The sequence below is a fragment of the Bubalus bubalis genome, chromosome 15 (genome assembly GCF_019923935.1).
Source record: "Bubalus bubalis isolate 160015118507 breed Murrah chromosome 15, NDDB_SH_1, whole genome shotgun sequence".
Taxonomy (NCBI): domain Eukaryota; kingdom Metazoa; phylum Chordata; class Mammalia; order Artiodactyla; family Bovidae; genus Bubalus; species Bubalus bubalis.
In genome coordinates, this window is record NC_059171.1 from 31,593,399 (window position 1) to 31,618,427 (window position 25,029).

Consider the following 25,029-nt stretch of genomic DNA (forward strand, 5'->3'; position numbering starts at 1 on the left):
CAAATATTTTAGGCTACACAGTTCATGCCATCTTTCATACTACTCAACCTGTTCCCTGTAGAAAAAAATAGCTGTAGACTATACATAAACAAATGAACATGGATATGTTAAAAAAAAAAAACACGCAACTTATTTACAGACACTAAATTTTGATTTCCTATAATTTTCATGTATCACACAATATCAAAATTTTGATTTTTTCCCCCCCAATGTTGGAGGTGAAAAATACTTTCTTAGCTAAACATGCAAGATAAACCACAGCAGACATAAGGACAAGTCAGTCATTTGGACTGCAGTTACTGACCCTTGAACTGATTCATTACAAAAGACCCTGATTTGCGGAAAGATTGAAGGCCGGAGGAGAAGGGGACAATAGAGGATGAGATAGATGGATGGCACCACCAACTCAATGGACATGAATTTGAGCAAGCTCCAGGTGTTGGTGATGGCCAGGGAAGCCTGATGTGCTGCAGTCCATGGGGTCGCACAGAGTCAGAAATGACTGAGCAACTGAATTGAACTACTGATCCCTGGTCTAGAACCTAAAATTGACATTATTTCCTCAAACTGTATATGTAAAAGCTGTACACACACACACACACACACACACACACACACACAGGCTAAGGTTGAGTTTTTGGACTCTGAAAAAATTAAGGTTGGAACAATGTGATTATTTTTCTCTTCATTCTATTTTTCTTATTTGACATAGAATAATAGTTTTGTTGTTGTTCTTATTGTGTTTCATAGGCTCAAAATGTTTTTTTTCTGAAATGACTGAATACATGTATGACTGAAAATATTAATGACTTTCTATTCTGGCAGGGCACTAGAAAGATCCAAAATAATGCAATTTTTCTTTCCCTAGCACTTTTATATAGCCACTTTATAAGCAGCTCAGTTTTTTCACTGCTATTGACTTAACACACAATGAATAAGGATAACCAGTTTTTAAAATTCCATACACATTTCAGTGGCCTGCAAAGAGCATTATAACAGAGTTTATCATAGAATAAAGAAAGCACATGATTGGTTACATACTTACAAAGCTTAGGCATTGAAAGACTTTGTTTTATAACTATAAAGCAGAATTATTTAAATGTCATTTTAATGAATATATATGAAATAAATAACTATTTTAGTTTTTGATGATAATGTTCTAAATATTCAAAATTTGTTTTCTTTGCATTGCATATTTAATTGTGCTAACCTTTCCAGCTATTTAATTTTTCAGTTGGAAATAGTTGTTTTTTTTTTTTTTTTGACAGAGCTTGACATATTACAGTGTAATAGATGAGAACATGGGGTCTACAGTTAATTAACTACAGATCTTAGCTCCACTTCTCAATAAGCATGTGGCCTTGCACAATTACTTATCTATGATTTATTTTCCCCTTTAGCCTGGAGATAAAAGTCCCTAGCTTATAAGATGTTGGTATTTAAAAGATTTAATATGTGCAAATTGCTTGTAATAGTTTCTGGTACAGTTTCTGATGTTTTAAGAACTTATTACATGTGAACTTTTATATATATTTAAATTAAACAATAAAATATTATCATTAATACTTATTTTTAGTTACCTATTTCATCCTATACAGCAAGTATAAGGTGGGAGAAAATAATTTGGAGACATTAAAGAAGATTTCAGACAAACTGGTTAATGCATTAAGAATATATATATTTTTAAATCATACAAGTTACTGGCATTGAAAATCAGATCTGAAGGAAACTTCCTACCATCAGAAAGCAGCTAAAGGCACTGTGGAATTTTACCCTATATCACAGATAAAACAAACAGATTTCTTTTCCTTTTAGAAGGACATACTCCTATCCATCAATGGGCATACATTTGTTTTCATCAAGTTTCTTTTACCTTCAGTTATTTTAAGTTTGAAGGAACATCTGTCTTTTTTTGATGTGAAAAAAAATTCCCCTTTGGATTAAGACTGCCTTTTCCTTGGCTGCAGAGGCATATTAATGAGAACAATATTTATAAAAAAAGGTAAATTATCTTATATCAATATCACTATGCTTAGAATGTATAGTGATTTCAAATGTATATAGAATGAATGCACTAATATGTCAAACTAAATAAAAAGGGAAAAGCATGAACTTTTCATTATAAATTACTACATTATATCTTTAATTTATTGATGAAGATTTATTGAAATATTAACTGAAGAATTATACTATTTGTTTGGAACCTTCCAGATGAGGCATTTCCATAAGCAGCAAATAATCCCTATATATGTTCTTATTGAGCTTGCTGGGTGTTGTTACTTGACAGTTGGTTGCTGTAGTTGTTGTATTTGTTCTTAAATGATTATGCTTCTTAATGTATCACTGGTTTTCAGAGTCTAAGGCAAATACTGTACCATCTCCTGGGTAAATCTCTCCCAGCACCCCTTTTGAGAATGCTGACACATATATTCCAAAATCAAACAATATTTTTTCATCAAAGGCACAGTTGAATTTTTTCAGTTAAATATTTAATCTCGTCAGAGATACATTGTTGACAGTTATATTTTCAGTGAGATCATATGAATCCAGTTCCCAACCTAAGAACTATTAATTTACATTAGCTTGTCTATACTGCCAAAGAATGCTCTAACTACCACACAATTGCACTCATTTCACATGCTAGTAAAGTAATGCTCAAAATTCTCTAAGCCAGGCTTCAGCAATAGGTGAACCGTGAACTTCCAGATGTTCAAGCTGGATTTAGAAAAGGCAGAGGAACCAGAGATCAAATTGCCAACATCCGCTGGATCATCAAAAAAGCAAGAGAGTTCCAGAAAATCATCTATTTCTGCTTTATTGACTATGCCAAAGCCTTTGACTGTGTGGATCACAATAAACTGTGGTAAATTCTTCAAGAGATGGGAATACCAGACCATCTGACCTGTCTTGAGAAACCTGTATGAAGGTCAGGAAGCAACAGTTAGAACTAGACATGGAACAACAGACTGGTTCCAAATAGGAAAAGGAGTACGTCAAGGCTGCATATTGTCACCCTACTTATTTAACTTCTATGCAGAGTACATCATGAGAAATGCTGGGCTCCATCCATGTTGCTGCAGATGGCATTATTTCTTTTTAGTAGTTGAGTACTATTCCATTGTATATGTTATACATTCTAAGAGAATGTGTATCTCTTATCATTCCTCTGTTGATAAACATTTAGGTTGCTTTCCATATCTTGGCTATTGTAAACAGTGCTGCAGTGAACATTGGAGTTCATGTTTAATTTAAGACCATGTTTTGTTGCAGTGTCATATGGTAGCTCTGTTTTCAATTTTTTAAGGACCTCCATACTGTTCTCCATAGTGGCTGAATAAATTTACATTTCCAACAACAGTGTAGGAGGGTTCTCTTCTCTCTACATCCTCTCCAGCATTTGTTGTTTTGGATTTTTTGATGATGGCCATTTGGACTGGTGTGTTGAGTCAATGAATGTTACCTTATTTTTTGCTTATTTTAGTCATTATTTCATTAATCCCATTAATATTGTTACATGTGAGAGACAGAGGCATAGAGAGAATATTGCTTGCTTTTTCTATTTTTCTTTTAAAGATAGTCTGTTTTGTTCGATCACTTTTGTTAGAGGATTCTAAGCTGTTCAGCTTGAACACTGAAATAAGATCATGTATGCTTTTCATTTAGATAGAAATTTTATTTAGAATTAAATGATTAGTCATTATATTAATTAAAATTATTGTATTAGTATTACAATACTGAATTGAATTCATTTTGCATAAAATATTTTTAAATGACTTCATTATTTCTCAATTTACATTTGATACCTTAATATAAAGATAATAAGACTGCTCAGACACATGATTCATTTAATCCAGTAGGCATTTGCCAACACAAGTCCAATGACAGATGTTTATAACAGTATTTCTCAAATTTAAAGTATATAAATTCTGAGAGATTATTTTTAAAAATGAATATCCATGGGCCTAATTTTCAGAGATTCATTTTCTTTAGGTATGCATTAGAGTTGAACATTGGACTTGTAATAGTCAGTCTGCTAAGTCACTTCAGTCGTGTCCGACTTAGTGCGACACCATAGATGGCAGCCCACTAGGCTGCTCTGTCCCTGGGATTCTCCAGGCAAGAATACTGGAGTGGGTTGCCATTTCCTTCTCCAAAGCATGAAAGTGAAAAGTGAAAGTAAAGTCGCTCAGTCGTGCCTGACACTTAGCGACCCCATGGACTGCAACCTACCAGGCTCCTGCGTCCATGGGATTTTCCAGGCAAGAGTACTGGAGTGGGGTGACATTGCCTTCTCCAAATAGTCAGTCTGCTCTGCTGCTGCTGCTAAGTCGCTTCAGTCGTGTCCGACTCTGTGAGACCCCAGAGAAGGCAGCCCACCAGGTTCCCCTGTCCCTGGGATTCTCCAGGCAAGAACACTGGAGTGGGTTGCCATTTCCTTCTCCAATGCATGAAAGTGAAAAGTGAAAGTGAAGTTGCTCAGTCGTGTCCGACTCTTAGCGACCCCATGGACCACAGCCTACCAGGCTCCTCCATCCATGGGATTTTCCAGGCAAGAGTACTGGAGTGGGGTGCCATTGCCTTCTCTGGAATAGTCAGTCTAGATTCTATTAAAGCAGATTTTCTAACCATCCTACTTTGAAAACCATTGTGATTGGTCCTTTCTCCAGACTTGCTATAGCTTGCTTACATCTTTGATGAGGAAGGAAGGACATACTTCTGTATTGCAATCTATTTTCCTGGTAAGGGAAAAACATTTATCAATAATCAGAAAAAGGTTTGTTTCTATTCTTTGATATTAAGTTTTAATGGGTAATCAAAATATTAGTCATTAATTTTGAAGGAATAATCTACCATTTCTTTCTTTCTTGGATGTCAAGTTATACTTAGAATTATTCATTAATTGCTTATTTTTTCTTGGGCTCATTACTTGCATTGTATCTATTATTTTTATGAAGTAATTCACATTGATTTTTAAAAATCTAATAATTACTGAGTTCCTACAATGTATGATATACAATCCTTAAGTTGCTGTGATGATAGAGATAAGCAGAGTCCTCTCCTTCAGAAAAATCCTTGATTGAATATGATCTAGTAGTGAAAGAAGAAAGGCTATAAACATAAAATACTACATATTTGGTATTAATTGGTGTTTTAGGGAAAAACAGAACAAAGTTGGATGATAAGAGGTGGAAGGGTACAGCATTTTATATATTGTTATCAGGAAAGGATTTTGTGGAAGTGATGTTTTATCAGATCTCTGAATGCACTATCTGAAGGATCAAAGGATTAGCAATTGATAGCTTCTAAAGCAGAAATGGGCTTAACAATAAAGATAATGAATGAGCATTTTGAAAGTAGTAGAGTTGAGGGAAAAAAATGGTAAAAAAATTAGACCAGTGATATAGGTGGTGACCTGGTAGGTCATTTAAAAACATCAACTTAATGTGTGTGAGGGGGAAGTTACTTGATTGATTTTCAACCAAAATGCAAATATTACCAGATGTTTCTGATTACTGGATGGAGAATAGACCATTGAGAACAAAAGTGAAAGCTATTGCAATGACTTAGAGAATTGATAATATCACAGCAAGGGGTTGTGACAGTGATTCTGAAAAATAGTTGCATTCTTCATTTATTTTCCAAAGTATATTTTGCAGGATTTGCTGATGGGGGTGGGAAATACTTAAAGAGATGCATCAAAAATGGCTGAGAAGTTTGACCTGGGAAACTGAAAGAATAGATTTCTATTTTTTGAGAAATGCAAGGTTGCAATAGATGTTGAAGGTAGATAAATTTAAAAAAAAATCTTGTTATATAAACAAGTGGACATGATTATTGGAGAAGGAAATGGCAACCCACTCCAGTGTTCTTGCCTGGAGAATCCCAGGGACGGAGGAGCCTGGTGGGCTGCCGTCTATGGGGTCGCACAGAGTTGGACACGACTTGAAACGACTTAGCAGCAGCAGCAGCAGCAGCAGGACGTGATTATAAGAATATGGCCTGTTCATCTTATGTTTTCTCTTTAGCACCCAGAGTTTATTGTCCTCCACAACCCTGAGTATTTATTGTGTAGTAGTTTTTAATGGCAGTTTATAAAATCATTAAGTATTTGGTCTTAAGCCTGGATTTTGAGGTAATCATCTTTTAAATTCCATATCCAAATAAATCCATATTAGATTCTACCTTTTGTTACTGTTCTCAATCTCTCTACCAATTATATAGCAAAACTCCCACTTCTCATTCTTCTCTTAACCCTTTTCTCACATCAGCACACATATGCCAACACACACTCCAGTACCCCTACTCATTTAAACTGTTTCTAGCAACAATTTCTACTTTTGTAGGTAGATAATATTTCTTATAAGATTTGTTTACTCTATTAAAACTCAATTTTCTAAATATATAATTATATAAAATGAAACAACAAACTGTATTTGAATTTATATATAATTATTATTGAGATTTTTTTAAAAAGCAGCTTTTAACATGGAATTGGGGGATTTTTCTCTATAGTAGGGTTTTATATTTCCCATTCTCATTTTTCTAGTGGTAAAACGTAGTTTAGCCTAATGTTCACAGATGTCATACATTTATTGTACTGATGAAATTAAAATTGAGATAATTCTATATGTCAGTGTAATATGGCTATAGAAATGTTTTGCTTGTAAGCAGAGCAAAATCTTTTTTAACCAAGTAATAAGTGTTAATATATACTGAAATCTGCTATACACTATAGGCATTTTGCTAAGGGATTTATGTGAATTATCTTACTAAATCCTCACAAAAATCCCATGAGACCAATCCTATTATCACTGATTTTCTAGACTAAAGTAAACGGAGGCCCTGAGAGGTTGGGAAACTAGAACATAGTAACATAGTGTTAATAAGCATAGCCTGAACATGAGCTCAGTTCTGTGTCACTTCATCTGTTTTTATATACATAAAGCTATAAAAGGTTAAGCCAAATAAAAATACTTCAGTATGTGCAGTTTTGATATAACAGCTACATGTGAGAGAGTCCAAAGGCTACATATGTTTAACAGTGGGGTTGGCACCTCTGGGAGTTTCATTTGCTAGAGACCAACAGTTGGCACATTTTGCTTTCCCAGATACTAATTTGAGACCCAAGTCAATCCATCTATCAATTTATCTTTAGAAGAAAGCAAGGCAACTATGCTAGCAGTTACTTAGGCTTGATTGATAAAATAAAATAATTTATAATCCACATTAAGGTTAAAATAGCATTCTCTCCCGGAGAAGGCAATGGCACCCCACTCTAGTACTCTTGCCTGGAAAATCCCATGGATGGAAGAGCCTGGTAGGCTGCAGTCCATGGGGTCGCTGAGGGTCGGACACGACTGAGCAACTTCACTTTCACTTTTCACTTTCATGCATTGGAGAAGGAAATGGCAACCCACTCCAGTGTTGTTGCCTGGGGAATCCCAGGGACAGGGGAGCCTGGTGGGCTGCCATCTATGGGGTTGCACAGAGTCAGACACTACTGAAGCGACTTAGCAGCAGCAGCAGAGCAGACTGACTATTCGGAGAAGGCAATGGCACCCCACTCCAGTACTCTTGCCTGGAAAATCCCATGGATGGAAGAGCCTGGTAGGCTGCAGTCCGTGGGGTCGCTGAGGGTCGGACACGACTGAGCAACTTCACTTTCACTTTTCACTTTCATGCATTGGAGAAGGAAATGGCAACCCACTCCAGTGTTGTTGCCTGGGGAATCCCAGGGACAGGGGAGCCTGGTGGGCTGCCGTCTATGGGGTCGCACAGAGTCAGACACTACTGAAGTGACTTAGCAGTAGCAGCATTCTCTCCATTCTGGTTTTCACTCTGTTATAGAAGATACCAACTTCTCTTACCTTCCTCTGGTCATTGTACATGTTGTATCTTCTGAGGATTCTCTTTCTTGCACTTTTAGTTTTATTTACCTTCTAAACTCAAATGTCATTTCTTCAGAGAGGAATTTCCTGATCACCTGATCAAGAAACTTCCCCTTCCTTAGCATGTGCATCACCATGGTTTTTGTTTATCATGGCCATGTGTTTATTTCCTTCATAGTACTGTGCATGTTATTAATAAACTTATTTCCTTGTATACTTATTGATTGCATGCTTCCCTCTCTAAAATGTGTGTTTGCTTCACTTCTGAATAATAGTTTCCTATCACAGCATCCTGCACATGGCAGAAAATCAATAATTGCTTATTAAATTAATGAATCAATAGTGCCACTGATCTATCTTCACAACTACACCCAATAAATAACTTTGTCTCACTTTTCAGTGCCTGGTGTTCAAGAGTATTTACTTTGATTGACAGATGTGGGTCAGAATATGAGAAATTAAACAAGCTTTCTACAAATTAAGTTAACCCAGGAAACATTTGCCACAAACGGGCTTGGGGTTTATGTTGAAATTATCTCAATTTTCTTATTAAAAATTTTTAATAAAAGCCTCATATTCATCTCACACTTAGAATAATTAAAACAAGACCTGCCATATGGAACCTAATAGGTTTTTTATTCAATAAACCTGCTTCTGTCGCTCATTTACTGGGCCTAAAACTCTCACTACCTAAACTTTCTCAGTACCTTTGATTTTTTTTTTCTCTATAAACTCATGTGGTCATGTAGATATTTATCTATTCATTTATCTGCTGCTGCTGCTGCTGCTAAGTCACTTCAGTCGTGTCCGACTCTGTGCCACCCCAGAGACGGCAGCCCACCAGGCTCCCCCGTCCCTGGGATTCTCCAGGCAAGAACACTGGAGTGGGTTGCCATTTCCTTTTCCAATGCATGAAAGTGAAAAGTGAAAGTGAAGTCTCTCAGTCGTGTCCGACTCTTAGCGACCCCATGGACTGCAGCCTACCAGGCTCCTCCGTCCCATGGGATTTTCCAGGCAAGAGTACTGGAGTGGGGTGCCATTGCCTTCTCCATTAATTTATCTATAAACCTCTTATTCTTTAGTTACTATATATGATGCCCTAAAATTTAAGGGAAAAAAAAAAGACCTTATCTCTGAATATGAATAAATTGTAACATTTCTGAGGCTCAGATTTATCACCTATGTAAAGGAAATAATATTGCCTCATTCAAATGGGTGTTATGAAATTCATACAGTGATGAAGACTAGAGCCTTGGGAATTGAAAGGCTGCTTAACATCCTGCCTCTCCTTCTTAACAACTCTGTCTTTGAGCAGTATTTTAACATATGAACCTGAAATAGGATTAGCATCTACTTCATAGACATCTAGAATGAAAGGTACACTATCTGGCACTTGATAGGAACTAAATAAATGGTATCCACTAAAGAGCTTGATAGGAGTGTGGGGTGTATAAGGGAAAAGAAAGTTGGACTTATAAATGAGTATACTAGCAAAGCTATATGCAGAAAAATAGAAGCCTTTTATTTGCAGAGTTGTCACAAAAAGTAGTAGCCAGTACTTCTGAAATAAGGATGGTTTACAGGATGAGACAGTTTAACTGATTTTTGAAAAATCAATAGGTTTTCACCTGCTGGATATGGGTAGAAATGTGTTCCATGAAGAGGAGGAGCAGTACAGAATGTGAAACAGTAAGAGGTGGTACAGTGAATGACCTTCAACCAAATAGCAGTTTCCCAACCTGATTTGAAGATTGAGTGGAAGGTGGAGAGGAGGAAGAAAAAAGGAGGAAGTGGGTAAATGTGTTTTTAGATGTAGGTATGGGACAATCATGAAGGACCATATAAAATATAATAAGAAATATGATCTTGTTTTGACTAATAGAAAACAAGGATTTGAACAAGTAAATTATTTAATCTCTAAAAAAAATGTTGTGATTTATAATAAGAAATGTATATTTGGTCTTTGTCCCCTTTTCTGGCACATAGCTCCTTAAACCATGGGCATTTTCTAAGAGTCATAAAACATGTCTTATATCAGTCAGGTGGTTTGGACCCAATCTAAAGAGGGGGCTGTTTGGCAGGAAAACAAATCATGCAATTAGAGGGTAGGAACTTTCAGTCCCATCTCCCTGATTTCCAGGGAAGGAAGAAGAACTGGAATTTGAGTTAATAGCTAAAGACCAATGATTTAATCCAAGTAGATTACTCACAGAATACCGCAGGTAGTGTGAGTTCCATGTTTGCATCACTGGGTTACCCTTCCAAGTCCCATGGGAGTAATGCAGAAGGGGGGCCAAATGGATGTTGTATATGTTGTGTCACCACTAAGAAATGTTCAAGATAGTCTTTAAAAGTGACCATTAGAAAACCTGTTCATCTTCACTCCAGAAAGATATATTATTACCCTGGTGTGTGAGCAAGTTTTCTCAGTGTAGAATTGAGATCTTCATCTGCCCAATCTTGGTGTATACATTTATAGAGGGAGACAATCTCTATCTTTAATATCCCAGAATATAAATAAACATGAATAAATATGCTATGAATATAGAGGCATGTAAAAATGTGAGAGATTGTTTGAAAATATTGTCTCTCAACTATGAGAACTCTTTTATATGAATGAAAGTTAGGAAGCTGGCATCAGAAGGCCTGGAAAAAAGTTCTCCAGGATGTGAGGGCAATAATTTTAAAGTTCTAAGTCAACAAAATATGACACATTTGAAGAGCCATCATATGTTATGTTTGACAGAAGCATAGTATATAAAGCACATAGTAGGAAGAGATTAACTCAGGAAAGTTGGTTTGGGAAAATTATGTAGAATACTTATTAGTTTTACTTAGGACCTCATGTTGAGATTCATGAGAAACTATTTAAGAGTTTGAGTAATAGAATGACAGGATTCAATTTAGATTTTAGTAACTACACTAAACTCAGCAGTGGGCACAGGACTGGAAAAGGTCAGTTTTCATTCCAATCCCAAAGAAAGGCAATGCCAAAAGATGTTCAAACTACCACACAATTGCACTCATCTCACATGCCAGCAAAGTAATTGCTCAAAATTCTCCAAGCCAGGCTTCAACAGTACATAAACCATGAACTTCCAGATGTTCAAGCTGAATTTAGAAAAGGGAGAGGAACCAGAGATCCAATTGCCAGCATCTGATGGATCATCAAAAAGCAAGAGAGTTTCAGAAAAAAACATCTACTTCTGCTTTATTCACTACGCCAAAGCCTTTGACTGTGTGGATAACCACAAACTGTGGAAAATTCTTCAAGAGATGGGAATACCAGACCACCTGACTTGCCTCCTGAGAAATCTGTATGCTGGTCAAGAAGCAACAGTTAGAACTGGACATGGAACAACAGACTGGTTCCAAATCGGGAAAGGAATATGTCAAAGCTGTATATTGTCACCCTGCTTATTTAAATTATATGCAGAGGACATCATAAGAAATGCTGGGCTGGATGAAGGACAAGCTGGAATCAAGATAGCTGAGAGAAATATCAATAATATCAATATCAATAGAAATATCAATAATATCAGATATCAATAATATCAATATCAATAGAAATATCAATAATATCAGATATGCAGATGACCCCACACTTATGGCAGAAAGTGAAGAACTAAAGAATCTCCTGATGAAAGTGAAAGAGGAGAGTACAAATGTGGCTTAAAACTCAACATTCAGAAAACTAAGGTGATGGCATCCAATCCTATCCCTTCATGGCAAATAGATGGGGAAACAATGGAAACAGTGACAGACTTTATTTTGGGGGGCTCCTAAATCACTGCAGATTGTGATTGCAGCCATGAAATTAAGACATTTGCTCCTTGCAAGAAAATTTACGACCAACCTAGACAGCATGTTAAAAAGCAGGGACATTACTTTGTCAAAAAAGGCCCATCTAGTCAAAGCTATGGTTTCTCCAGTAGTCATGTATGGATGTGAGAGTTGAATTATAAAGAAAGCTGAGCACCAAAGAATTGATGCTTTTGAACTGTGGTGTTGGAGAAGACTCTTGAGAGTCCCTTGGACTGCAAGGAGATCCAACCAGTCCATCCTAAAGGAAATCAGTCCTGAATGTTCATTGGGAGGACTGATACTGAAGCTGAAACTCCAATACTCTGGCCCCTTGATGGGAAGAACTGACTCATTGGAAAAGACCCTGATGCTGGGAAAGATTGAAGGCAGGAGGCAAAGGGATGACAGAGGATGAGATTGTTGGATGCCATGACCAACTCGATGGACATGAGTTTGTGCAAGCACTGTGAGTTGGTGATGGACAGGGAAGCCTGGTGTGCTGCCGTCTTTGGGGTCACAAAGACTCTGATACATCTGAGTAACTGAACTGAACTAAACTTCACTCTGGATGCTATGTGGAAGGAGTACCTTTTAAGGAAATTTATTATAAACCTGAAATAATGGTTCCATTTAATATATTGTTTATATTTGGTATGTTTGAATTCAGAAGTGATAGCAGTTTCTGGCAGAGAGAGTATAAGGAAGCAAGAGTAGTCAAGAACAAAACATTATTTTGGAATGAATGCTTAGGTAAATTTATTTGCCATTATCATGGTGACTAAAATGAAATTGGAACTTGGAATCAAGAGGGCTGTTTGAATAGAACATCTGTATCAAGGTCTGTATCAAGATCCCTTTTGAGATTGAGTGGGAATATATTGGCAGTTATAGAGAAACAATAAAACTAAGTGTAATTGTTTTGGTTCAACTGAACCCATGATCATACCAGTTTTAGATACTTGAGGTGCTTATTAGTTATTCAGTTGTAGAAGTCAAGTTAAGGGTTGGATAAGTGAGTGCAGTGCTTTGTGGGGAGATCAAATGGAGATATAATTTTGAATGGATGATATATAAAACCATGAGAGTGAATAGTATCAACCAAGATAATTAATATAAAAAGAGTAAGAGATCAAAGAAAAAGCACTGAATAAGTATAATTTTTAGAGTTTAAGTTGAAAAGGTAATAGCATAAAGGAGACTAACTGTACCTGGCAAATAAAATGGAAGACTGTGAGCTCTGTAGAAGCAGAGAATTTTGTCATTAGATTTATTGATATATCCTAGACTCCTCAGAGCATGATTAGCACTCAATAGTAGGCACTCAATAAATATCTGTTGTATTAAATGTTTTCTTTTTAATTTTATTGAAATATAGTTGATTAACAATGTTGTGTTTGTTATACAGCAAAGTGATTCACTTTTATATACATATATATTCAGTTATATATATATACACAATACATATATTTTTGACATTCTCTTTCATTGTAAGTTGTTGCAATATATTAAATATCTTTATCTTTATATCTTAATACTGTGCTATACAGTAGATCCTCTTGTGTTATCTATTTTATATATAGTAATACGTATGGTTTTATCCAAACTCATCATTTATTTCTCCCTCTAGCCCTATCTTTGGTAACTGTTTGTTTTCTAAGTCTATAAATCTATTTCTGTTTTTTAAATAAATTCACTTGTATCTTTTTTTAAGATTCTAGATATAAGTGATATGATATCACATTTGTCTTTGGTTTGCTTCTTATAAAATTCTTTAAGTCCATCAGTATTGCTGCAAATGGCATTATTTCATGGCTGAGTAGTATTACATTGTGTGTATGTACCACATATTCTTTATCCATTCCTCTGTCAATGGACATTTGAGATTTTTGCCTCCATGTCTTGGTTATTGTAAGCAATGCTGCAATGAACATTGGGGTGCATGTATCTTTTCAAAGTATGATTTTCTCTGGATCTATAATTTGAAAAGGTACATGCCCAGGAGTATGATTTCAGGATCATATGATAGCTCTAATTTTAGTTTTTTAAAGGACTTCTGTAGTGCTCTCCTTAAAGGCTGTACCAGTTTACATTCCCTCCATCATTGTATGAGGGTTCTTTTTCTTCACACCCTTTCCCCATTTATTTATGGACTTTTTGATGTTGACCCTTCTGACCAGTGTGAGAGATATCTCCAGGTAGTTTTGATTTTCATTTCTTTAATAATTAGCAGTGTTGAGCATATTTTTCATATAACTTTTGGTCATCTATGTTTTCTTTGATGAAATGTCTAAATGTCTTTTTCAGATCTGCCCATTTTCTGATTGAGTTTTCTGTATTTTTGATACATACAAACAGCTCATAGAGCTCAAATTTGGAGATAAACCCTTGTTAGCCACATCATTTGCAAGTATTTTCTCCCATTCTGTAGGTTATCTTTGTGTTTTCTTTATGACTTCTATGCAAAGCTTTTAAGTTTAATTAGGCTCCATTTGTTTATTTTTGTTTCCATTACTAGACATGTTGGCTGCAAATAGATTAATTTGTTGTGAAAACTCACAAAATGGATAAAACATTAATAAATGTCCCTCTTATAGCTTATCTGATAATTCATTATTATTGGAGTTATTAAATGTGCATTGGGTCTATTTGATTTGAGCACCCATTGTTAGTTTGAAAATGGAAGGTCAATGTGCAAAGTATGAGAGAGAAGTTAACTCTAGCAATAATCAGTGAATTTAGAAATTGATCACAAGTCTAGATGATAATTGCAACCCAGGCTGATAACTTGATTTAGCCTAGTGAGACTTCCAGCCTTCAGAAATTGTGAGATAGGGACTTCCCTAGTGGTCCAGTGGTTAACACTCAAAGGTTGGGACCTGAGCCCCAGCCTGTAGCTTACTTATCCAAGACCCTTGACCCAACCACCTGAGGCTGGCCTCACTGCTTTTGAAATCTTGCAGCTATTGCAATCCTGATAGAAGATGCTTTAAAACTCTCTTTGGGGGCAAACAAACTTTTAGACACCACCATTCTGGACTCCTTTTTACTATTCTAACTACCTACCAGGAGGAAATGGCAACCCACTCTAATATTCTTGCCTGAAAAATTCCATGGACAGAGGAGCATGGTGGGCTACAGTTCATGTGATTGCAAAGAGTTGGACACAACTAAAGCAACTGAGTACATACACACATTCATTCTTGTACTTCAGTACCCTTTACTGCTCCAGTAGAATCTCAGGGACATTCCCTGGTGAGATCTGGCAGTTCCTTTGGGTGCACTTGTTCCCATTCTTATCAAGTTCAACACCCAGCTTGTTTATGTTACACTATAACAGTTGTTTGGGGCCTGGTACTTAGGAAAGTAGGTCTTGGGAGAATTACTTCTTGGACAGGAAAATCCTTAAGCATCGTCTGTGCATGAATGGGGCTGGTAGGGTTGGGTGAGAGGATCTTACATCATACTCTACAGAGATGGGTCACATCTTCAATCCCTGAATGATCTGCAGAGCAAAAACTTTCAGGGGCTTGGGTTTTATAAATCATGCCTTACTTTAGCATACAAACCAGCATTGGCAACATTTAAACATTTCTAGAGCTTCTATGGCCATGGCTCTCATCAGATCCTGAGCTGTATACTCTTCTGAGTCTCTCTTCCACTGGAGGAGATAAGGGGGCCATTTTTACATGCTATTAAATAGGATCCTAAGTTTCTACTCTGATCTCTAACTGTGTGTTAATTGCCTCTGGTTTCTTGTTAATCATCCCACTGCAGGACGTTGATGTAACTTAGTACATTTGTACTTAGTAAACAGGCACTCTTACTGCCCTTGGTAGGCATTATTTCTCCTATAAGTTTCAAATGCCTACATTATCTCACCAACCAGTCAAGTCAACTCTCACCACTTGGATATTTCCCAGTTTACCACTGATAAAATTTTCCAGAAATAGACCTGAAGCCTTGTGCACAATGTTCCAGGTTCTACTCAGGATGGAGTCTTCCTTTCCAGGGATAGTCTTTGAACTTCATCTTAGAAAACCTAGTTTTCTTAGACCACTCCCATGATCACCTGTATTAGTCCAGATCCTCTGAGAAGCACACTCCAAGAGGAGATTAGATATACACTATTAAAAAAAAAAAAAAACAAACAACACCTTTGACAGATAAAAGTTGAAAAAGAGAAAAGCAGCCTATGCTAATATCCTGGAGCTTGGCTCATAGTATCAGTCAGACCTTCATGTTGCTGTAAACTGTCCTGGGAGACACAAGTAAGATTAGTTGTTCCCTTCCTGAAAGGAACATTTCAGAGAAAATTAGTATCAGTCAAGTCTATTCTGGGACTATGATCAGTTAACATAAAACAAGATGCCTCCATGCATTTGTCTGCTTGGGCTTTCATGACGAAATACTAGAGACTGGGCGGCTTTAACCACAGAAATTTTCTCTCAGATGTAGAGGCTGGAAGTCCAAGGTAGAGATGCTGGCAGATTAGGTTGCTGGTGAGGCTGAGAGCCCAAGCCTTATGACCCTCTTTAGCCTTAATTGCCTCCCTAATGGCCCTATCTCTAAATACAGTAAGATTGGGTTTAGGCTTCAACATACAATTTTTGGAGAAACAGAGTGCATTTCATAAATTTCTATAGACCTACACATAAAAATCACAAAAATTGTCGAAGTCAAAAAGTACTAAACATCCCTGTGTCTTAATAAGTATATATTTGATGTCGGGTTCTAGTTCCTGATAACATTTGGTCCCTCCACCTTATTTCCTGATGTGTTCCTTCAAAAACCCTGGGGGTCTCTGAAGTGATAGTGTCTCTTTGTATGCTAATGAGGTGGGTGCTGCCAATGGTTTCCTGGGTGGCCTAAGGATAGGGGTGCCAGGGAACTAACCACATGATTAGAGGGTGGGAAACTTCCTACCATCAGTCCCCCACCCCCAGGTTGACCTTATCATCAATAGCCAATAACTGAGTCAACCATGATATTTAATTAAGCTTCCATTACCCTGAAGATAATTGGGAGAACTTCTACATTAGCAAGCTCATGAAGATTCTGGAAAGGTGGTACACCTAGAGAGGATATGGAAATTCTGTGACATTTCCTGTACTTTGCCCTATGCATCTCTTCCACAGGACTGATCTTGAGTTGCATCACTTTATAATAAGCCAGGAATTCTAGTAAGTTAATCATATTGCTAAGTTCTGTGAGTTGTTCTACCAAATCCTCGAGCCTGAGGAGAAGGTTGTAGATATCACGTATAGCCAGTTGGTTTTGGGAGCGCAGTTGACCACTTGGATTTGTAATGGTATCTGGTGTGGGATAGGACAGTCTTGTGGGACTGAGCCTTTATCCTGTGGAGTTAGCAATAACTCTGGGTAGACCATGTCACAATTAAGTTAAATTGTAGGACACCCAGTTGGTGTCAAGAGTGCTAGTAAATTAGATGTCATGGGTAAAATACCCACACATCTGGTGCCAGAATTGCTGTAATAAGAATCTAGAAGAACAGGTGTTTTATTTTTTTCCTTACAATGCTTCTATTTCAGTTAATCTGAGTAATTATTGCTTCATAACAAGTTATAGCTTTAGCTTTCTCTAATCTGCCCTCCCTGTAGATAAAATTTATTAAAAATACAATCATATAGTCACTCCTCTCCCTGACAACATTCAATAGAGATATAAGCCATTCTAATATCCTCCCTTGAATCATCTAACACAAGTTCAGATCCTACAAGTTCTTTCTAATGCCTCATAATTGAGACATGCATCAGTTTTCCATGGTATGGATATTTTTCTTGCTTAAAGGAGTAAAAAGGTGAATTTTCAACTGCAGATATGTTCTCAGTGGTTTTTGACTACAGAGTGCTGACATGGGAAAGAGAACCAGAGCAGGCCAAGAGAACCTTTGGTCCAGAATGCATTTCTGATACTTGTAAGAAGAGAGGAAAGGAAGGGGGATTGCTACCAAGAGACTGAGAATTGAGTGCAGTTCTGAAGAAATCTTATCTAGGCAAATAGCTGAAGTAAAGATTGCTCATTAGAGGCGTCTTTAATTTGGTAGAAGCGGTTCAACCTTTGGTTGGGTGTGGTCCGGGAGAAGTGTCACTACATTGTGAATGTTCAAATGAACCTAAATGTAAGGCAGCTGATGTTCACCATTCAGGTATGTTTCACACAGTTTCTGCTGAAGGCAGATGGCACTGGCACATCTCCAGGGACATTGCAGAAAGAAAAGAGAAGAAACTGATATGAGTTTCAAGATTAAAATTTTGTCACTGATGAAAGATAGTACAATTGGACAATGTTAACACAAATGATGGATGCAAAAGAAATTTTAAAATATATGATTGTTATGAGTACATCTGATTAGATATAGAGGTTTAGAAATAGGAGTTATCAGTGGAGAACATTAATTTCAAATTTCAAGAAGCTTGAAATTTGAATAGAAGAGAATAGTAAAATCAAAACAGTAATAGAGTAAGAACAGTTTGTAGGAGGATATGATGGGCTGATTTTGAGATTCTGGAGGGATTTATAAATCAAAGTCGAAATTATAACTATGAAAAATATGGGGCTTCCCAGTTGGCTCAGTAGTCATGTACAGATGTAAGAGGTGAACAATAAAAAGGGCTGAGCACTGAAGAATTGATGCCTTTCAACTGTGGTGTTGGAGAAGACTCTTGAGAGTCCCTTGGACGGCAAGGAGATCTAACCAGTCCATCCTAAAGGAAATTAGCCCCGAATATTCATTGGAAGGACTGAGGCTGAAGCTGAAACTCCAATACTTTAGCCACCTGATGGGGAGAACTGACTCATTTGAAAAGACCCTGATGCTGGGAAAAATTGAAGGCAGGAGTAGAAGGGGATGACAGAGGATGAAATGGCTGGATGGCATCACCGACTCAATGGACATGAGTTTGAGTAAACTCCAAGAGTTGCTGATGGACAGGGAGGCCTGCTGTGCTGCAGTCCATGGGGTCGCAAAGAGTCAGACATGACTGAATGACTGAACTGAACTATTCTACTGTGTCATTTAGGATCTGTCTGGAAGATCTGTCCCTTGATGTGACTGGGGTGTTGAAGTCTCCTACTTGTGTCAATTTCTCCCTTTATGTTTGTTAGTGTTTGTTTATGTGTTGGGTTGGCCAAAAAAGCTCATTTGGATTCTTCCATAAGATGCTATGGAACCAACTCAATATTTAGGTGCCCCTATTAATATATTAATATATTACATGCATAAGTGTTAATGAATATAATATGCTCTTTTTGCATTGATTCTTTTATCATTATATAGTGTACCTTATCTTTCTTTATGGCATTTGTTTTAAAGCCCATTTTGTCTAATGTAAGTATTGCTATTCCCACTTTCTTGTCATATTCATTTGTGTGAAATATCTGTTTCTATCCCTTCACCTCCAGGAGTTGGTGATGGACAGGGAGGCCTGGGGTGCTAAAGTCCATGGGTTTGCAAGCACTGAACTAACTGAACGGACTTTCCTATGTCCTTCACCCTAAGGTGAATCTCTTCTAGGCAACATATTGTAAGTTCTTGTTTTATTTAACCAATCTACCACTCTGTGTCTTTTGATTGGAGCATTTACTCCTTTGACCATTAAGATAATCTGATACAAATAAATTTACTGCCATTTTAAACTGTGTTTTCCAGTTGATTTTGTATTTTTTCTTTGTTATTTTTCCTTTTATAGTTTGATTTTATTTTGTATGATACATTTTTTCTTTTTTTTGTGAAACTTTGGTATGCTTTTGATTTGTGATTTCCTTGTTTTTCAAATATATTATCCCCTTATTACATCTACTTGCTTTAGACTGGAGAGTCATACAATCTCAAAATATTTTTTTTTTTTACTTTTTTTTTAAAAAAATGTATTTTTAATTGGAGCTTAATTGCTTTACAATATTGTGTTCTGCCAAACAACAATGTGAATCAGCCATAAGTATACATATGTTTGCTCCCTCTTTGAACCTCCCACCCCACCCCAACCCCATGCCAACCATCTATGTTGTCACAGAGTACCATAATGAGCTCCCTGTGTTATACAGCAACTCCCCATTAGCTATCTCTTTTACATACTGTAATGCATATGTTTCAACACTACTTTCTACATTTATCCTACCCTCTCCTTCCCCTGCTATTGTTCATCAGTACCATTTTCTAGATTCTATTTATGTGTTAATATATGATATTTCTTACTCTGCTCCCTCACACTGTATAATTTTTTAAATAATTTTACATCTTTAATTTTATCCTTTCGTTGTTCATTATGGTTATCACTTTCACAAAAATATCTTTTTAAATCGTATACTGGTGTATTTAACTCTTTTCAGTTGTGATTTTTCTATAGATTCTTGCTTCGTTTCTATTTAGAGAAGACCCTTCAATATTTTTTTAATGGTAGATTCAGTATTGCTGTATTCTTTTACTTTTTGCTTGTCTGAGAAATTCTTTATTTCTCTTTCTGTTCTAAATGATCATCTTGCTGGATGGAGTATATAAGTTGCAGATTCAGGACTTTGAATATAACTTGCCACTCCCTGCTGGCCTTCAATCTCTATTTTTGTATTGAAATCAGCTTATAGACTTACAGAAGCTCTCTTGTAATTAATTCTGTTTTTCTGTTGTTGCCTCTAGAAACTTCTCTTTAACTTTTGTCATTTTAATTACAATATGTCTAGGTATAGGTCTGTTTCAGTTCATTTTGTTTGGGACCCTCTATGATTCCTGTACCTGGATATCTGTTTCCAGGTTTTCAGTTCAGTTCAGTCACTAGTTGTGTTCGACTCTTTGTGACCCCATGAATCGCAGCACGCCAGGCCTTCCTTTCCATTACCAACTCCCAGAGTTCACCCAAACTCATGTCCGTTGAGTCAGTGATGCCATCCAGCCATCTCATCCTCTGTCATCCCCTTCTCCTCCTGCCCCCAATCCCTCCCAGCATCAGGGTCTTTTCCAATGAGTCAACTCTTCACATGAGGTGGCCAAAGTACTGGAGTTTCAGCTTTAGCATTAGTCCTTCCAATGAACACCCAGGACTAATCTCTTTTAAGATGGTCTGGTTGGATCTCCTTGCAGTCCAAGGGACTCTCAAGAGTCTTCTCCAACACCACAGTTCAAAAGCATCAATTCTCAGCTCTCAGCTTTCTTCACAGTCCAAAACTCACATCCATACATGACCACTGGAAAAACCATAGCCTTGACCAGACGAACCTTTGTTGGCAAAGTAATGTCTCTGCTTTTGAATATGCTATCTAGGTTGGTCATAGCTTTCCTTCCAAGGAGTAAGTGTCTTTTAATTTAATGGCTGCAATCCCCATCTGCAATGATTTTGGAGCCCCCCCAAAAATCAAGTCTGACACTGTTTCCACTGTTTCCCCATCTATTTCCCATGAAGTGATGGGACCAGATGCCGTGATCTTAGTTTTCTAAATGTTGAGCTTTAAGTGAACTTTTTCACTCTCCTCTTTCCCTTTCATCAAGAGGCTTTTTATTTCCTCTTCACTTTCTGCCATAAGGGTGGTGTCATCTGCATATCTGAGGTTATTGATATTTCTCCCAGCAATCTTGATTCCAGCTTGTGCTTCTTCCCATCCAGCGTTTCTCATGACTCTGCATATAAGTTAAATAAGCAGGGTGACAATATGCAGCCTTGAAGTACTCCTTTTCCTATTTGGAACCAGTCTGTTGTTCCATGTCCAGTTCTAACTATTGCTTCCTGACCTGCATACAGGTTTCTCAAGAGACAGGTCAGGTGGTCTGGTATTCCCATCTCTTTCAGAATTTTCCACAATTTATTGTGATCCACACAGTCAAAGGAGAATTTTTAGGTTTGGTAAATTTTCAGCCATAAGTTCTTCAAATACCTGTTTTATCCCCTTTTCTCTTTCTTCTCCTTCTGAGATCACTATTATGTGTCAATTGAGATGCTTTATAATATCCAAAATGTCTTGTATATTGCTTTCATTTGTTTTTAATTTGCTTTTCTGTCTGCTGTCCTGATTGGTTGATTTCCACTGTTGTATCTTCCAGATCACTTATTCATCAAGATTCATATTTTTAAATGCAATGCTCTGGTGATTTTGATGAACACCCTAATTTAAGAATAAATATACTACTAGAAAATACCTTCAATCACAATAGCATAATATTAATGATATAATGAGAATAGAGATTTACCTGACATGGATACACCTTCAATGTCAGAGCATGTTTTAAAAGTGCTGAATTTAGTCTTGCAATGTTGTGGGATGTCCCTTTCAAAAGTAGATGTTTCCTGTAGAAGCCAAGTATATGTGATATAATGCCAGGTTGTTAGAGATTGTAACCCAGAGATTTTTCAGGAAATTAGGTGGTGAGGAAAGTAATTGGAAGTTTATACTCAAACTAATTTAAAGAGCATAATTGTCTTATGTTCTAGCATTTATTGGAAACAAAAGAATGAAACCTATATGTTCCTTATGCCAAGACAGGATTCCCTGGAGATTGTCCTTCTTAGGGGCTGACAATCAGGAAAGTACTAGATGTTCTGAGAGTGGGTGTGGAGTGGGGCACCTGCTACTCAAGATTATAGGCAAGTTGTGCCAGAACCTAGAAACAATAATAGTGACTAGAACATTTAGTCTGGATTAGAACATTTACTTGAGTGTTAAGGAATGAAGATTATTTGCAAAATTCTTGGGTTGCAGTAGGAGCCACACATTTTGTAAAACTATCTATTTCTCAGGATTGGAAGCAGCAATTATTGGTTAAACACTATTTTATTGAATGAGACTGTTAAGTGTACTGAAAAGTATTCAACATGTTTGGAATCTCAACTACAGTTTTCTTAAGTCAGGGCTTCAATGTCAAGTGTTTGCATAAAGACTGTATTCCATGAACTCTTTCTTCCCCGCTCAAATTTCACCAGTTATAAAGTATGCCATACTCTCCTAATATTTTATCTCTTTTCTCTTTGCTTTTCTCTCTTTACTGTACCTGTCTGCCAATCCTGTTTCATCCTTGTGCACACTGGCAAAGGGTCAGCAAGCACACACATGAAAATGACACTCATACGCACACGAAGTCCTGAATTCTCACAAAAAGAAGTTAAAGAAGAAAACACGGTTTTGTAAAAATCACTGAAAATAAAAATGGGTAACAACGGAATCTAGTTTGGACTCTCTAGTCTTTATTTGCTGTATACTGTTCTGAACTCGTTAAACAATATTGCATTGTGGTTTCTCATAGTAATTATACTGTTATCCAATAATCATCTGAAGTATTATGTCTTATACTGAATATAAAGCAAATCCCCCCAAATTATAAAAATTATATGCGTAAGAGTTAATATTACAGCAAAATGCCCATATTTTAGCTACTTATTACAACTCACTATGTTTTTGATTTTATATCTCACTAAGTGACTTTCTGCATCTATTTTTTGACCCTGTCAGCCAAACAGAATTTCTACCAATGGATGATAAAGAAGAAATGAAGATTATCATTCTTATCCACTGTTGGTACTCTTCCAGTACTCTTGCTACGGTATTCAAATATGCAGCAAGCCTAGGATCCCTTAGCTATTTTCAGGTTCAGTTCCTTTGCTGAATCAAATGTTTTCTCAAAACCTTTCAGCCTCTTTCCTCCTCTGCAGTAACAATCTCTCTTCCATTGGACAGTGATCTGTTGTTTACATGCCAGATTTTTTAAGCCACTGATTTAAGCTAGCTGCTGCAGGAAAATTCAAGGGACAGTTTGATCAGTAAAACAGGTAGTCATGCTTCAGTTGTGCTTTGCTCTCTTACTTGGTAACAGGCCAGATTGAAAAGCAAAATGGGCTGGGAAAACATAAACGATTGCCTAGGCTAGATTACGTAGTACTTTAGGAAACAGAAACTCTGGTAGCGTGCAATTTGAAATTTGCAATAATGGACATCTCACTTTGTGAGACTTTACTATTATGGATGGACTTGATATAATAGAGAATAGAGGAAGGGATCTAAAAATAATTCATTGCTTTGTGCTGGTATCTATGCAGCAATTCTGTCATTTAAAACTCTTGCCACTTTGTCTGGGCAAACAATTAGATATAGGAAGCCTTTTGGATGGTACACACAAATCTAGCTAGCTTCATTTCTTTGTAAAAGGCAAGACATCTGGAATTTGTGTGTGGGGGTGACAGGTAGCCCAAAGGCTAAGTAAAAAGATACAATTCCAGCAATTATCATTGTTGAAATTTAATGCATTTAAGTGTGCTTTTAATACTTGATTTTCTTTTTTGTATCTAATAGCATCTTTTAATGAATGTCAAATTTACTGTATCATATGAAAATAATCATTCAAGTTTCCTACTTTTGGAAAAACAAAAGGAAATAAACACACACACACACATCTTGTCTCTATTCAGATAAAAAATTGAGAAATTTTTTTTTTAATAATGAAAATGTCAGCATTTTAAAATGCAAACTTTATTTTCAAGAAGTTTATTACTTGCATGCTAAAAGCATCACCAAGCTAGATTTTGGCATAGTGAGTACTTGGAGGGCAGTGACATTTCAAAACCATTTTTCTTATATCATGGACTCAATTTCCAAGAGATTGCCTAATTTAATTTCAGAACAATTCAGTGCCTCCCAAGATCTCCATTCCAGCTTCCCATCATAAGTATGCTCTAGCCTGTGTAGAATGTTCCAGTACACAAATTTAGGGAACTCTGAGAAATCTTAACAGAATGCAGACAGTAGAAGTGTAACTTATGAAAAGTTGCTGGTTCAGTGAGCTAAATCATTTCTTATATGGGGGAGAGTAGGATTTTAGGGGAAAAAATTGGAAAACTTTAACAAGTTCCATTTCATGATGTGGACAAAATGTTACAGTTCATAATTTTCAGGTGAATGATTTTAGATACATGCACGCAAAATAATCAGGGAATAGTGGTCAATACATTGTGTTCAATGACTGTACCTCAGTTGACGAGTAGGTAATTAAAGGCAGAAAGAAGAAAAGAAAAGCCCAAGAGGGTAAAAATGCACTACAGTTTTATGACAATAGGAACACTGAATTGGGAATTAGCACATGGGAATTTGTTATAAGTCATAAGTTATTGATTGTGACAACAAAGCAAATTATTTCCTTTTTTTTAGTTCTTGGTGTCTTCAAGTATGAATTCAGGAATTTGGAACCTTTATTCCCGGTAGGTTTCACCCAGAAATTTAATTATTCAATCCTAAGTAACATCTATTTTTCTTTCCTTTTCCTTTATAAATTCTGAATTAAAACCCTCTAGCCTTGTGACCAATTAAATATTTTATATTTAGGAAATAAACCCTTAGAAACTAA

At 36.6% G+C, this 25,029-nt stretch overlaps 1 long non-coding RNA gene across 1 annotated transcript in view; it reads left to right on the forward strand.

Annotated features, from left to right (window-relative positions):
• LOC123329453 overlaps window positions 1–24,827 on the forward strand; it is a 79,769-nt gene extending 54,942 nt beyond the window's left edge. Inside the window, exons 2-3 of the long non-coding RNA XR_006544897.2 lie at window positions 19,116–19,237; window positions 23,145–24,827. This is a non-coding gene — a long non-coding RNA (uncharacterized LOC123329453). The remainder of the gene's footprint in view (window positions 1–19,115; window positions 19,238–23,144) is intronic.
• The last annotated feature ends 202 nt before the right edge of the window (window positions 24,828–25,029 follow it).